The sequence below is a fragment of the Nuphar pumila genome, chromosome 7 (genome assembly GCF_984573655.1).
Source record: "Nuphar pumila chromosome 7, dmNupPumi1.hap1.1, whole genome shotgun sequence".
Taxonomy (NCBI): Eukaryota; Viridiplantae; Streptophyta; class Magnoliopsida; order Nymphaeales; family Nymphaeaceae; genus Nuphar; species Nuphar pumila.
Genome location: NC_143255.1, coordinates 27,457,063 through 27,473,659, shown reverse-complemented (window position 1 = coordinate 27,473,659; position 16,597 = coordinate 27,457,063). Strand labels below are relative to the sequence as shown.

Below are 16,597 nucleotides of genomic sequence, written 5' to 3'. Positions count from 1 at the left end.
TCAAACATGTACAGTGTACTTTTAAAATATAAAATCACCAAATAACATCTCCATATGGAATAACTAATGCATAAAGTTAAAACCCAAACCTTGGAAAAGATTATCAGAATAAGGACCATAAATATAGACAGTAGTCAAGTACACATATATATTCATAATCTAATCTTCCTCAAGGACTATTAGACCAACAAGAGGAACAAACATGAGTTTTTAGAAACTCACCAAAAGGTAAGAACAAATAAATGTATAATCTGTAAAGATTCAAGAAAGCTTCAATCACGAACCACAGAGACCACCAATCTTCAACTAGAGTAGATGACAAAAGTGTTCTCTAAGGAACACACAAAAGGAACCACAAAAGTGGTCTAAAAGAACACACTCACAAATCCCACAAAGGGGATACACAATAAGGCACAATATAAAAAATATGTTTTATTCAATGGAATGAGTGGCCAAAAAACATTAACTTACAAAAGGGTGAACACCCCTATTTATACACAAAAGGAGAAGAGAGAGTTGTAGAAAAGGGAGAGAGAGAGATCATTAAAAGAGTGGGAGCTTTGCTCCCAATGGCTAGAAATTCTAGCTATTGGGAGCAGTCAAACTGGTTTGACTGTTCCCAATGGCTACAAATTCTGGCCGTTGGGAGCAGTCAAACTGGTTATTAAAACTTTAATATTTCCATCAAACATAAACTATGGGAAATGAGTGACTAAGATAAGACACGAAAAGAAACTTTTTAATTACACGTTTACTGGAATGTGTATGGAAATCCTGTCACACTACATCTAGAAACTTCAAGCCCAACAACTCTCCTTCACATAGTTTGTTTAAATCTTCAAATAGCCCTAGAAGCCCCTGGAGTTTATGAAAAGACATCATTTTGAAATGAAAGTATGACTTCAAGTTGAATAGAATTATAGAATCACGACAGAAATAACAATCAAATCCTCCCAATAACAGATCAAACTACATATGGATATAGTGCATGCACATAAACACGGGCTAAAAAAGTCCAACTCAATCTCCACCCCCCCCCCCCTCCCAACACACAAAAAGAGAAGGAACGAGAAAGAGAGAATAAATTAAAGAAAACATGGAAACAGATTATCTCTGCTTCTATACAAACTCCAAATCAATAAACCTTTTATTTAGCGACTGTGAGGGGTGCTAAATATCATTTTATATTTGCTTGGTCTGAGCATAATCATCCATGGGATCCGTTGTGATGCCATAAGGGCATTTTCTTGACTCCATGTGGCTGTAGACATGGAAGTACATGGCCACGGTGCCCTCCTATGGCATAATACAAACTAACCTGCATAAGTGATGCTTCTCTATTTAGGTCCATGTATGGCCTGATTGTGCAGCAGCAGTCTTGAAGGGTTTAGTGCATAGAAATGGTGGTCCAAGACCTATTTTATCTTCTAGGTGAAATTTACATCGCTAACTACTAAGAAATGGGCAAATTTCAATTTCAAGTGAACTTGTGCTTCTACTTCTAGTACAGCAAAAATCTCACATGCATGCACAGACATGCATCAGAATTTTTCACCTAAGGGAGATCTCTCCATGTTCGGGGATGAATAAACATTTAAAGGTATAAATGAGAAAAGATGGATTTTTTTACAGAAAATTTTCTGTCTGTTATGGAAGACATGGGAAGGTGTTCTCCTTATATTCCGACATCAAATGTGCCAACAAAGTCTGAGTTCCACCCATGGTTGTTGGTATCGTGCCGTATATCAGGTGTATCGTATGATACACCCGTGTATCAACCCGGTCATACAATACAGGTCTGGCGCACTAAAAACGACCCGAAACTCGGTCTTTTTCATTTTGGGTTTAAAAGCCCTCTTAAGGGCCGACTTCTACACATAAGTAGAGGTTGTTGGAAGGGAACCCACACATCCTGGAGATTGGTTTGGGGGTCGATTCGTGCGCAAGGGAGAAGGCTTTTGCGATTTTCTAAAGTAAAAATACATTTTCACCCAAAAAAGTGAGTTAAGGTAAAAAATTCTTATTCTTTGCTTGTTATCGAGTTTTTTGGGGGAAGATGGTATCGGAAGATCCGGCATGGCAATGGTGCACTCAAATAACAAGTGAAAACCGATTGAGAATCAAATGCAACTATTGCAAAAATAGTTTTTCAGGTGGTATCTCTCGATTGAAGCATCGTTTAGCCGGGACACATCATAATGTGCAAGCATGCATGTCAAGCAAATTATCGAATGCCGTAAAATGGCAATGCCAACAATTACTTGATGATTTGAGAGAAAAAAAACAAGAAAGAGAGATGAATGAGGCAGAAATGGGATATGAGGAGCCTTGAGACGATGTGTATTACGAAGATGAACCCTCTACTTCTGATTGTACATCCCATAACGTAGGATCGGAAGTAGCAGCGAAGGAGAAATGTGTGGTTGGTGCCAGTAGTAGTGTCGCAGCTGCCGCGGCAGGCACAAAAAAAAGAGTAGGAAAAAGAAGAGGAGTAGGAGGTAGTTCTTCGAGAGGAAGACCAGGAGGTAGAGCTAGAGGCCCTATTAGGAGTTGTTTCCCTCTTAGGACTGCCCCTGGGGCGCAGCGCGACATTTGTACTGCTATGACTCCTCAGCATTTAGTTAAGCAAACGGATGTCACGATTGGAAGATGGTTCTATGATGCCTGCATTCCTTTCGATGCGGTAAACTCCTTTTATTTTCAAGTTATGGCATATCATTTTTTAAGAGAAAAATTTTTATATAATAATATAAAAGAAGTGAAGGAATATTATGATGAGACAAAGCAGTCATGAAGAAAGACTGTAACGCCCCCAAAATCCTGGACTAGTAACTTTATATAAAAATCTTGAAAGCTTTGTAATCATTCCTTTTCAGAGTTTAAAATAGCAGTTCAGCGAAAAATGGTGTTTCAAATAACAAGTCAATGGACATTGGGCGCATTACAAGCGAACCTTCCTTTACACAACGAGTTTGTAACTCCATACATTCATTGAAACCAAATAAATTCAAAATGAGGTTTTAATATTTATACGAAAAGTAGAATTTCAAATAAACCCTTATACCAAATTACAAAAGATGTCCTCAGGAGCGAAACGTCAGGGAAAGAGTATCATCTTAATATCATCACGTCATCATGTTATCGTTTGCCGTACTAACCTAATCATCACCTGTACTCATAAAATGAGTCAGATTGATAAAAATCGGGTAGGTGCATAGATATCAAAATTCAGAACACGACTAACATATACGTTGTTTCTTTCGTAACATGCAAATCAAAATAAGTAAAATGAACACGATAATCTTGTTTAGATATTAAATTGTCCTGAGGGTACGCATAGGAGAGAATGTAGAAACAACTGAGACTGGACGGGGTTTGTTATTCAATGTATTTTGATAACCTAAACAACTAGCCGAGTTCGTTCTTAAGGAAACGGCCAGTGACCAAGAGAGAATCCTCCAGAGGCATTTGTGGCAAGGGATGCATCAAACTTCAGCAGAAGTCTATGGGATCTACCTAAGATAATTTTTTGGTAGTCCCGTCCCCTAACTCCGATGATCGGGTACACCGAGTCAATTGTTACTCGAGGAGCGTAGTTGTTAACAACCTATCCATCGGAGCTTTTATACCATCCCATCCTCTCTCTTGACGAAACCAAGAGACGAATGGGTACGTCAAGTTCTATTTTAACTGACGACTCATTCTGCATGCTCTGCTCTTTCAAACCAACTCGATCATCTTGTCTGTGAAGGCGATGATCACCATTTATGTGATTTCCTTTTCATCATTGTGCATTTGTACGCTACGAGATTACCATAAACCTCTCATCCAATCATCGTAGTATTAACATGCCGTGCATGTTTGATAGTATCGCTACGATGAGAGGGATATCGGTTTCTCAGAAAGAAACCCCAACATCATTTAGATATTTCTCTAGTTTTGTGCTTTAGGTCAGGAATATCTGAGTTATTTCATATACCAAAACAAATGACCGAACGTACGTACCACCTAAGGCTACATAGTCGAAGCCTTTCTGTTACGCAGGGTTAAGGGAAAGACTTGGTTGCGAATATACAAATGCCAAATATTCATTTTTTATCCTTGAATCTCGCATGTGAAATCCCCTTTATTTAAAGACTTGGCGAGTATGGGCAAATCTGCGTCTTTAAATATAAAGTAGGCAGGAGTACGCAAAACTGCGTACCTTACAAAGTCATATATATATCAAAGCATAAGCCTATGCACATTTCAGCGCGGCGGCAATGTAAATGACATAAAGCCAGACTAGATGTGCGAAACCGCACATCGACCTAAATAAACTGTGTAAGCCATGCATGATGTACGAAATTATACATCAGCTAAGTAAATTGCGCAAGCAATAGCATCTGCACGTAATAGCGTGGCAACAAAGTAAATGACATAAAGCTAGACTTGATGTGCGACACCACACATCGAGCTAAATAACTGCATAGGTGATGCACGATGTACGAAACCGTACATCGACTAAATAAATTACGTAAGCAGTGCACGATATACAAAATCATACATCGGCTAAATAAATTGCGTAAGCAATGCATGATGTACGAAACCGTATATCGACTAAATAAATTGTGTAATCAGTGCACGATGTACGAAACCGTATATCGACTAAATAAATTGTGTAATCAGTGCACGATGTATGAAACCACACATCGACTAAGTAAATTGCATAAAGCAGTAGCCTGTGCACGTAACAGCACGGCAGCAAAGTAAATGACATAAATTTATATAGACAAGAATATGCAAAATTGCGTCCTTCAGTTAAAAGCATATGTGTGTGTGTCTATTTATCTATCTATCTATCTATCTATATATATATACGGATATATGTATACATATATGTTAGAAGTATTTTGCAATTGTCCTTATATGCAACTTTCCCTTGCCTCGAAGATGGTCGGATTCGCTAATGATTCGGAGCATAGGTTTTCAAGGGCTCGTGCCTTGGTGCACGTGTTGTTAAAATACATGTAATCATGTATATTTATAAATATATATATTCCATTATACCCAATTGAGGGTATTTCTATCATTCTGCCCAATAGGGGCATGTTAGTTTTTTATTTTTATTTCTTTTTTTCTTTTCTTTTATGTTTTCTCTTTTTATTTTTTGTTCTTTTTTTAACATGCATTTAATGCATGTGACATTGGGGATCCCAACTAAGAGTCGTTGGGCCCCCAACGGTCACAAATGTGACCATTGAGGGCCCAACGACTCCCTGTTGGGCCTCCCAATGCCCTCTCACTCTCATCTTTTCTCACTCCCTCTCTCACTCCTTTAGTTTATAAATAGTGGGGTAAACCCTTTTGTAAAACCGTGGCTTTTACAAGCCCATTCTTGCTTTATAAGATTTTTCTCTCTTGCAAGCTATTATTGGTTTTGTGAATGTCCATTGTGGACTTGTTCTTTGTTCTTGCTTGTGAATGTCCATTATAGGACATTGTATTTATTTCCGTATATTTCATTACATGGTATCAAAGCAAGGTTGTGTTCTTGTTCTTTAGTTCGGTTTTTACTTGTGTCCTCTTGAAGCTTAGCTCTCTTGTCTAGTTTCTCCTATTCCTATCTCACCATGGAAGGTGAACAAAAGATTGACCGCTCCTTCAAACTAAATGGTACCAATTACTTGGTATGGGTGTCCGCTATGGAGAACAACCTTAAAGGCAAAAAGCTTTGGGGTTATGTAATCGGCATCGTTCCGAAACCGCAACTTCAACTCACCAAAATGGAGGGAGGTCAAGAAAAAGCTTTAGAAGGAGGAGCTTGAATTAAAGCCATTGAAGATCACTAATTCTTGATTGAAGATTGGGAGAGTAAGCATGCAAAAATTCTTGCATGGTTTATAAACAACGTGGAACTAAAAATTTGTGCGAACATTGCAAAATTTCGTAAAGCTAACGAAGCATGGTTCTTCATAAAAGGTACGTACACACAAAAAGACCTTGCTAGACAATTTTTTCTTTAAGAAAAAATTCGCACCATTAAACAAGGGGACATGAGTGCCCGTGACTATTTTAGCTCTCTTAGTCCCTTATGGGATGAGCTATCCCTCCTAGAACCCAAATGGGTAGATAGTGAGGACGTTGAACTTAGAAGACAAAAAAAAGAAAAAAGAACACTTTTCCAATTTTTGCATGGGCTTAGACCCGAGTATGAGCAAGTTAGATCTTCTCTACTCCATAGATCTAAGCCTCTTCCCCTAGAAGATGCGGTTGCCAAAATATGCCAAGAAGAAACTCTTCTTGGTATGGTAAAAGGGGAAGATGAAGTATTAGCCATCTCCAAGCCCTGAAATCATGTTAAGACTTATAAGCCTCCTCATTTTGGGGAGGCAAAATGGCTATGGCAATTATAAGAAAGCCATATGCCATCATTGCCAAGAACCGGGACACATAAGGCCCAATTGTCCAAAGATAAATGAAGCCCCCAAGCCAAGAGTTGCTTCAATTAAAGAAATCACTCTAAGGAGAGAAGATTCAACAAAAGCAAAGGATTCCTTCTCTTTAGCTCAACTATCTAAGGCACTCCAACTTCTTCTTAAAGCTCCATCAACATCGGGTCTCGCGGTTGCCTCCTCATCTTCTTCTACTCCAGGTATGCCATCTTAGATACTTTATTTTGGAGCTTCATTTCATATGACACCTCATGAGAATGAGTTATTCGACTTATGTTCTAACTCAAAAACCTTTTATGTTTCAAGTGCCGATGGCACGTCTTTGCAAGTTAAAAGTTTTGGAACCTTAAGTTTTTCAAAAAAAAAAAAAAAAATCGTACCAAATATAAGGGTAGTACCTCAACTTAATTTAAACCTTCTTTCTGTTTCTCAAATATGTGATCATGGATGTGAAATCTCCTTCTCAACTAAGGGGTGCTCTATACAGGATCTCCGGTCCGGAAAGCAGATTGGGCAAGGCCATAGGAGGGGAGATCTCTATTACATGAGCAACTTGAATCTCCCTACAAACTCTTTTTGTAACTATGTTCAAGAAAAAAATATTGAAACTTGGCATCAAAGACTTGGACATCCAAGTTTCTCAAAAATGTATTATTCTCCTTTTGAAAAGAAATTTTGTAACGAGAAACATTTTGTTTGCAAGAATTGTATTTTTGGAAAGATGAAGTCTACCCCTTTTCCAAATAGAACCTTTGTGTCTAAAAGGCCTTTTGAGTTAGTTCATTTGGATGTTTGGGGTCTTTCTCCCGTCATATCAAAAAGATGATACTCCTATTATGTTACATTCATTGATGACTTTACTAGGTATGTATGGATTTATTTTCTTAGCTTAAAATCTGATGTCTTCACCTTTTTAAAAAAAAAAATCATATGATTGTCAAAAATCAATTTTTAAGTAATATCTTTATACTTAGATTCGATTCGAGTGGAGAGTACTTATCAAATGAATTTCAAAACTATTTAGATAGAAACAAATGGAATTTGCCATCAAAAATCATGTCCTAGAACTCCTGAACAAAATGGTTTAGCCGAAAGAAAATATAGGCACATTATGGAAACAACCAGGACACTTCTTATTTCTAAAGAAATTCCAAAAAGCTATTGTGTCGAAACCGCTCTAACATCAACCTACTTAATAAATAGAATGATTTCATCATCCTTAGAAAATACATCTCCATATGAAAAATTATTTGAAAGAACACTCGATTTTAATAGATTAAGAATTTTTTGATGCAAATGCTTTGTTCTTTCACATAAAAGAGATAAGTTATCTTCTAAAACTATTGAATGTGTATTCTTAGGATATGGAGAAAATCAAAAAGGATTTAGATGTTTTGATCCTAAAAGCAACAAATTGTATGTTTCTAAAGATATAACCTTCTTGGAAAATGAAAATGGTTTTGAGAAAACTAAAGATATTGATGAAAGCGAATATGCTTTCTTGTTTGATTTTCTTCTTCAAAAAGAAGTGACTCATCAAGAAGAGGAGATTTCCAATGAAAAAATGTTAAATGACCAAGAGGATATTCCTCTTAACAATGTTGAAAATGAAAATGAAAATGATGATGATGTCATTGATAATAGACCAATTCAAACGTATGTTTGGCGTGGTCAACAAGTTCCCATGAATGCTTTAGAAAAATATTCCCAAGGTTCCAATATAGAAGAAACCTCTTTGAGAAGATTCGGTCGAGTCTCCAACCCTCCAAATAGGTTTGTCTCCTATGAGCCTCTATCACCAAACTATAGGTCATGTCTAATTGTGTTACACTCTTTTCATGAACCATCTCACTATAATAAAGCCAAAAAAGATCCCCCAGTGGGTCGAAGCCATGAAATTAGAACTTAGTGCCCTTAAAAAGGCAAAAACTTGGGAAATAACATTATTGCCCTCTGGAAAGAAATCTATTGGATATAGATGGGTCCATAAAGTCAAAATTAAGAGTGATGGGTCATTAGAATGCTACAAAGCTCGACTTGTAGCAAAAGGATATGCTCAAGAATACGGTATTGACTATGAGGAAACTTTCGCTCACATAACTAAAATGACCAGTGTTAGGACTCTTATTATTGTTGCTTCGGTTAAAAAATGGCCTATTTATCAATTAGATGTTAAGAATGTATTCTTAAATGGTGAACTAAATGAAGAAGTCTATATGGATCCTCCACCGAGAGTATGTATTGGTAATGATAAAATTCTTAAATTTAACAAAGCATTATATGGATTAAAACAAGCTCCAAAGGCTTGGCATGATAAATTTAGTAATGTAATAACAAGTTTGAATTTTCGTTCTTACTATACTGACACTGCTCTGTTTGTGAAAAGTGCAGGGGCTTCAGTAGTTATCCTTCTGCTTTATGTTGATGATATGATCATCACCGGAAGTGATGAGCAGGGAATCAATGATATTAAGAAAGTTTTGAAAGAAAATTTTGACATGTCTGATCTTGGTTTCTTGAGATACTTTTTAGGTATTGAAGTAGCATACTCTCCACGAGGATACATTCTCTCTCAGATGAAATTTGCAGTTGACATTTGTTCAAAGTCTGGCATCACAGATGACAAGAAGACAGAAACCCCTGAAGTTATCAATGCAAAGTTAAGGTTGGAAGTGAAAAAGGTGTTTTAGGTGTTCGGGTCCAAACCCAACCCGACCCACAGTTATCTCTTGTATGTACGTTTTGTTACTTTTGTTTCAGGTCCGAATATTATAATAGATCCAGACCCATGTTGTACATCCAAATATAAATATAAAGTTAGGTCACGATTTCTTTAACACAGAAATCGTGATAGTCGCAGACTCCTCGTGCATTCTCTTCTTCGTTTCTCTCTCTCCTTTCTCAATACAGGTACAGGTGAAAATTCTAACATGGTATCAGAGCGGAGATCCATCTAAAGGCCGAAGAGGATTCCGACAGGTGCGACGATCAGAAAATTGAGGTTTTTCGTTTGTTCCCTTTCTACTCTTCTATTCTTCTTCATTTCCTTTCTTCCTCTCTCATTCTTCCCCTCTTTCTGAAATTTCCTGTGTACACATATCTCGCGTGGGTTTTATATTCTAGTGGATCTGAGATTCACGTGAATCTTGTTCACGTGAACCCAGACCGTGAAAAAGGGGTGACAGTATTTCACGTGAATCACTGAAATCGATTCACGTGAAACACCAAACCAATCACGATTGCTAATTCAAATCCGTTTTCGTTTAATATTATCTGCTTGATCTCCTTTGTTGGTACTATTTGTTTGATCTTCCTTTTGCCCAATCTCCTCCATGAATCTACCTTTGCATATTCGAATATTACAGCTTTTCTCGTGATTCTTTATTGTTTTGAGATGCAATTTACTTCTTGATTGTCCATTTCTATACTTGTCTGAAAATACATCTAACGTGTGAAAGTATTTTTCATCACGTCAATCTCAGTTTTTTGAGTGTATAGAAAAAGGTTCAGTCTATCTGTTCTCTGAATCTAACAGCCTGTGATCTTTTGTTCATCAAAAAAAAAAAGGGGTTGAGCATTTCGTGAACACTCTTGTTGATTTTCATTCTCAATGGATCCTTATTCCTCTCAATCAAATCTTTCTTCAAGTTTTCTCAACCAATTTGTTTCTGAAAAGTTGAATACCTCAAACTTCTTGATTTCGAAGAGACAAATTATTCCTTTTATAAGGAGTCAAGGTCTCTTAGATCACATGGATGGAACCACTCCAGTCCCACCAGAATTTGTCCCGAGAGAAGAGAAAGATGATAAAGGGGCGAGTTCGATCGTGTATGTCAAAAATGTAGAATTTCTCAACTGGAAAAGGAAAGATCAATCAGTTGTTGCATACATCACTTCAACCCTGTCTCAAGAGGTCCTTGTTGTCATCCCTGACAATTATACAGCACTACAACTCTGGGAACGACTGGTTCAGACGTATTTGCAGGTTTCACAAGCGAGGATGGTTTTTCTCAAAAGAGAATTTCAGTTGCTAAAAAAAGATTCCATGACCATCATGGAATATTTGAACAAGATAAAGATTATCACAGATCAGCTTGGAGTTATAGGATGTGTTGTAAAGCCCGTGAAAAAAAAAATCTGTGCCGGACACGTGTCAGACACATGCCCTGCACGTGTCGCGGTCGGTCCGTCGTTTCGGACCCGGATCCGAGCCCGGACCCGGGTTCTCGAACTCTCGAGAACCTGCGTCGTTTAAAAAGACGCAAGCGTCTCGGGCGAGGGTTCAAAACCCTCGCCGCTTCTCTCTCATCTGCTCCGCCCTCCTCACGCCGCTGCCACCGGCGATCGGAGACGCCGGTGAGCATCTCCGTCCGGCAGCCTCCCCGACGATCCTCGTTGTCGACCTCCCTGCTTGGCTAGCGGTTGCGCCAGGGACCTCGAGCACCGGCGACTTGTCGCCGACCTCTTCCCCCTCCCTGCTGTTTCTCCCTGCGGCTGCTGCCGGGAGGCGTTGTCTCCCCTTCAGTCGCCGGTGACTCGCAGCCAGCATCCCCAGCCACCAGCGACCCGAGCAGCTGCCGATCGTACCCCCGAGCTTCGCTCCAGGTCTCCACCTATCTGCTGTCGACTGCGCCGGCCACCGACGACCTCTCAGCTCCGGCGACCACCTATTCTCTCAGCTCCCCTTCGTGGGAGGCTGACGCTGTTGACCCCGACGCCGGAGTTGTCGGCCGCTCCTCCCCCATCGTTGCGGTCTTCGGAGGTATAACCCCCCCTCTCTTCCTGTTTTTGTTTTGGGTTGATCGACAGGGGGGGCTGAGCCCCCTGTCGTCACCTGTTATCGGCAGGGGGCTCCAACCCCCCCCCCCTGTCTCTTTCTGTCTCGACAGGGGGCTCTATCCCCCTGTCCTTGTGCCTGCCTGCAATGGGTGAAGTCCCCCTTACATTTGTGTCCCAGTAGGGGGCTTCGACCCCCCCTACCATTTGTCCTGTGGACAGGGGGTTCCTCTCCCCCTGTCCCTTTTTGTGTTTGCCTGTAGGGGGCGAGCTCCCCCCTGCGTTTGTTTTCTCGGCAGGGGGTGGGGCCCCTGCTCGCCTGATTGCTTTTCGGTAGGGGGCGAGGTCCCCCTGCCTTTGTGTTGCTTCTCGGCAGGAGGCTTCGCCCCCCTGCCTTCTTTTGTTTGCTGACAGGGGGCTAGGCCCCCTGCCTTCGATTGTTTCCCCTGCAGGGGGCGGAGCCCCCCTGCACCATCTGTTGCTCCTCGGCAAGGGGTTCTGTCCCCCTGCCTCTTGCATTGTGCCGGCAGGGGGCGAGGCCCCTCTACCTCCTGCGTTATGCCAGCAGGGGGCGAAGCCCCCCTGCTTTTCTGTTTTCGAGCAAAGGCTTGCCCCCTGCATCTTTGTGTTTGTTCTCTGGCAAGGGGCTTTGCCCCCTTGCCTTGTTCTTGCTGCCGGCAGGGGGTTGCGCCCCTGTCTCGTGTTCTGACAGGGGGTGCCTCCCCCCTGCCTTGTTGTGGCAGGGAGCTTCTACTCCCTCCCCTGCCTTTCTTTGTGCCAGGCAGACAGGGAGCTCCTGCTCCCTGCCTCTGCTACTGTTGCCAAGCAGAGCAGAGGCCCCTGCCTCTGGCACCCCTGTCTGCAGGATGCAGAGTTTCTGCATCTGCATCTGCCTCCTGCAGGCAGGGAGGCCTTGCTGCCTTGTTGCTTATGTACTTTCGGCATATGCTAACATTCTAAGCTCTCCAGGTTGAACGGTAGATCCAGCTCGCCCTCTGTGGCTCGAGCTCTTGCTTGCCTACGTTGCATGCGTACGAGGACCTGCAACCCCTTAAGGTAATGGATTCTTGCGTGAAAGGACAATGAACTGATAAATGCTAAAATAAGAAAGATAACTAAAAGAGGACGATATATGTATACGTATAATATATATACGTATGTCTTTACCTTCAAGGACGCGGTTTCGCGATCCTTGTCCTCTTTACTTTCCTGCACTTTCCTTTTTGTCGTTGTCGCGCTACATGTGTCTAGGCTTTCTATTTCTGTCTTTACATTCCATGTCTTTTAACTCAAGGACGTGGTTTCGCGATCCTTGTCCTCTTTACTTTCTCGCACTTTACTTTTCTGTTGCCCTGCGCTTTGCGCCTTGGCATTTACTTGCTTATGTCCGTCTTGTTCTCCAGGATGTAATCCTGGTCCTTCTTTATGTTCTTGCACTTTACTTTCTGCATTTATTTGTTGCCCCGCGCTTTATGCGCCATGGCCTTGCTTCTGCTTTACTTCTCGTGCTTTACCTTCCTGTGTTGTCGTGCTTGCTCTTGCTCTTACCTTTTGTATGTATTTGTCTTTATCTTGTTGCCGCACTTCGTGCATATGCCTTGCTCATGCATGTATTCTATCTTCGTCGTATGCTTCTTCACTTGCTTACGCTTATCGATCTATCGAGGTGCAACCCCATGCCTCGTGAGTTGTCCTTTACACTTGCGTAGTCAGTATAGGATCTCCTACCTCACGAGTTGCTTACGTAGTTGCCTGCTTGTGCATTACGATGATCGAGGTATGATCTCATACCTCGTGAGTACCCCTAGCGTTCTACCCTCGCGGTGCAGCTCCGCCCAACGAGTCTTGTCTCTCGTTTTTGCCTTTGTATTAGCATGTGCATGAGTTTGCCTCTTGTCAGCTTGCACTCCCTGAGTGCAGCTTCGAATGTATAGTGTATATCGTTTCACTTGTCTTACAGGTCACGACACACACTTAGCTTGTAAAGCAGAGGTAGCGGCCAGACCTCCCAAATCGATGTATTTGGGATAGATGTGTACAACCTTAGTTTGCCTATTCGATACGACTTAGATTACCTTGTTTAGGATTCTGTGCACGAGTAGGGCGGGGATCCTAGCGAGGTACTTGCGCCATCACTAGATCGGCGTTACCTCACCTCTGATACGAGACCTAGTTTCTAGGCCTTCTGGTCCAACCATGTTTGTAGCGCCTTCCTTCGTGAAGCTATTGTTGGATCTCTTACGAGGGATTCATGTTCCTCCTCTAGTAGTTGTACCCTTAGTCACGTACGATATGTTTGGACTACGAAGAGCAGGATGAGAGGTCTATAGTAACCTCTAAGCGCGTATTGACACATTAAGCTAATCATGTTATGTTGATTTCGCCTAATAGGCAGATTGCTCGTGATTGTCTAAAGGACCCGAGCACGATCAGTTGGAACTAGAATGAGTTCACTACGGGCTTCTATAAAGTAGAAGCATTGGGATTTCCTGCGAGAGATCCATACCCCTCTCATCGTGGTTGTACTTTTGAACAGGTACGTTGCGTACTACGATGAGTAGGATGAGAGGCCTATGTCTGCCTCGAACATGCAATGGCATGTGTTTGAGATCACAAGAGTGATGTTTCTGCCCTCACTGGGGATTGACCCCTTTCATCGTGATTATACATTTGAATAGGTACGATGCGTACTGCGGTGAGTAGGATGTGAATTTTGTGCTTGCCTCGAACGCGCAATGGCGCGTATAACTCACCTAAATAATAATCATGCGCCTTCACAGGCAAGATGCTCGATTGGGTTGAAAGACCAGAGCATGAGAATGGGACGGCGGTTAAGAAACCCTCCGTCGTGCTCATTCGGGACGGTTCATCAAGAGAGAGGATGGATGGTACAAAACTCCGATGGACAGTCATTAATGGCAATCTCGGGCAAAGATCCGACCTTCCCCAGTCATCGGAGGTTAGGGGAAATCCTTTGGGCCACTTCTGCAGAAGTACGGATGCGCATCCATTGGGCCTTTGTTTGCCTTTGGGGATTTACTCTCTTGGTCACAGACCGTCCCCTTAGGAAGCGGACTCAGTCAGTCATTCGGGGTATAATAAAATACATAGCATAATGGACCCCCGAATCGATCTCGGTTGTTTCTACGTTTTGCCTTGTGCGTACCCGCAACGGCCTGCTCAGTAATGAGACAAGATATAACTTATACACATGATCATGAGATATGCATGTTGTGGCGTGTATTGCTTGCTTGCTTGTTAGCTCGGTAGTTCGGTATGCTACTCGTTGAGCTAGGTACGCCTGTCGAGGCGTTACCCTTATTGGTTAAACTGCTCACGCAGTTCCTTGCTTAGTAATAACTAGCTTCTCCTACTAGTTGATTGTTTATCCTGTGTAGCTTATGTATTGCTTATGATGCAATAGCTTGTGCCTCACGATTAAATTACTTGTCGATGGATTGAGCCATCATATGGTACTTGTATATGTATTACGAGTGTTGTTATGAATACATGTCTTATGCAATTACTTTGCTTGACTGGTGAATAGAGTTAGTTACTCTTCACCTATTATATCTGTGAGATTGCTATAGTTGTTTGTTTAGCACTATAATCCTTCTTGCTCTTGTACGTAGTTGTTTGCCTTACTAGAGCCTTGCTTACTCTATAGCATGGTTGATTAGATTTGCTAGTCTTGCTTGTTCCTGCTTGAGCTAGCGTTTATCTTGCTTATTGCAGCCTTTTGCTCTTTCTTGTCCTTTGCACCCCTACTAGTCTGTTGTGAGACTGACTCATTTCATGGGCAGGTGGTGAACAAGATTTACAGCTTGCGATGGCACGATGATGCGATGCATTCAAGGCAATGCCCTTTCCTGACGTTGCGCTCCTGGGGACTTTTTTGATAGATGTGGTATAAGGTTTCCTTAAAAGCATCTCTTTTGATTAGAACTCTGGATTTCTAAAACTGTATTACCAAAATGTGGTTCTTCTTTTCATTTCAATAAAATATATATTTGAATTGCAAATCAGTTTGTAAGGAGAAATCTGCTTTTGGTTGTAATGTGCCCAAGGTCTAGGGACTTGTTGTTTTAAACTTGATCTTCCGCTGAACTTCTGTTTTAAACTCTGATAAATGATTGATTTTCAAAGCTTTCAACCTTTTTCATAAAAGGTTTCAAGTCCACGATTTTGGGGCGTTACATGTGCGGTAAGTGACAGTGACATGATGTAACAAACTCTGAGTGGATTGGGATCTGACTACAATATGATAGTCACTTCACTATTGTGCCTCCCTATCCTTCCTACCTTTGATGAGCTACGAGCAAAATTGATTCAGTATGAAATGACTCTGAAGGGTTTCTCTGAAGAAACTCACATTCACACGAATTCCCAAGAAGTTTTGCCCACAAGAATGACTTATGGTAGAGGACGAGGAGGACAAGGGCGAAGTGGACACGGAGGACGTGGTTTGCTTCCCACTCCCAATATGTTAGCTCATGCACGGGGACAAAGATCCATCCCCACTTGCTTCCTTTATAACAAAAGGGGGCATATCAAGGCGAATTGTTGGCATAATCCAGAGAATAAAGGAAAGGGTCCACAGACAGAAACCAAAAGAAAGTTCACAAATATCAGAGACAGTGAAGAGATTAAAGATCTGTTGATATCCGCCTTGTCAGAGTTGAAATTGAAGCAGAGTGATGAAGGCACTTAGTTTGACGACTCAGGGGCAGCGACTCATGTGACAGGCGATGCAGGTAAACTTTGTAACCCTATTCCTTATTTTGGAAAAAGTAAGATTGTCACCGGAGGATCCCACCATCCTGTTTCCCATGTTGAAAAAATTGTCATTCTCATGTCATATTCCACTCTTATACTTTCTGATGTTCTTCATGCTCCCGACATCAAGAAAAATATTCTTTGTTTCCAAACTTATTGATGATAATAATGCTTCGGTTGAATTCACTCCTTTCTCTGTGTCGGTCAAGGACCTACGCACGAGGGAAACATTCGTTGAAGGAAAGAGACGAGGCAATATGTATGTCTTTGAAGAAGCTCCATGTCATTCTGTCTACCCTGTTCATCTGGATTTGAAGTCATCATTAGAGTCGTGTTCATCCTCTTCTGCTAATGTTTTTAGTATTTCTGAATAAAATAAGTCATTCTTATGGCATAGTCGATTAGGATATTGTGAGAGTGATTTTATTGAGAAACTTGTCTCTAATAATCTCATTCCAAAAGAAAGTCTCAATGGGGATGAGAGAAGTCAGAAGTGTCCCAGTTGTCTTTCATGCAAAAGTCATGTATTGCCTTTTCATTCCATTAATAAGAGAGCTTCAAAACCTTTTGAGATAATTTGTTCCGATGTATGGGGACCTGCCCCAATTGTT

The 16,597-nt window shown here is 41.3% G+C and overlaps 1 protein-coding gene across 1 annotated transcript in view; it reads right to left on the bottom strand.

The window, feature by feature from the left end:
- The window catches only part of LOC149831642 (protein SPIRRIG-like), a 166,503-nt gene that overhangs the window by 131,615 nt on the left and 18,291 nt on the right, over window positions 1–16,597 (bottom strand). The gene's annotated exons all lie outside the window — the stretch shown is intronic.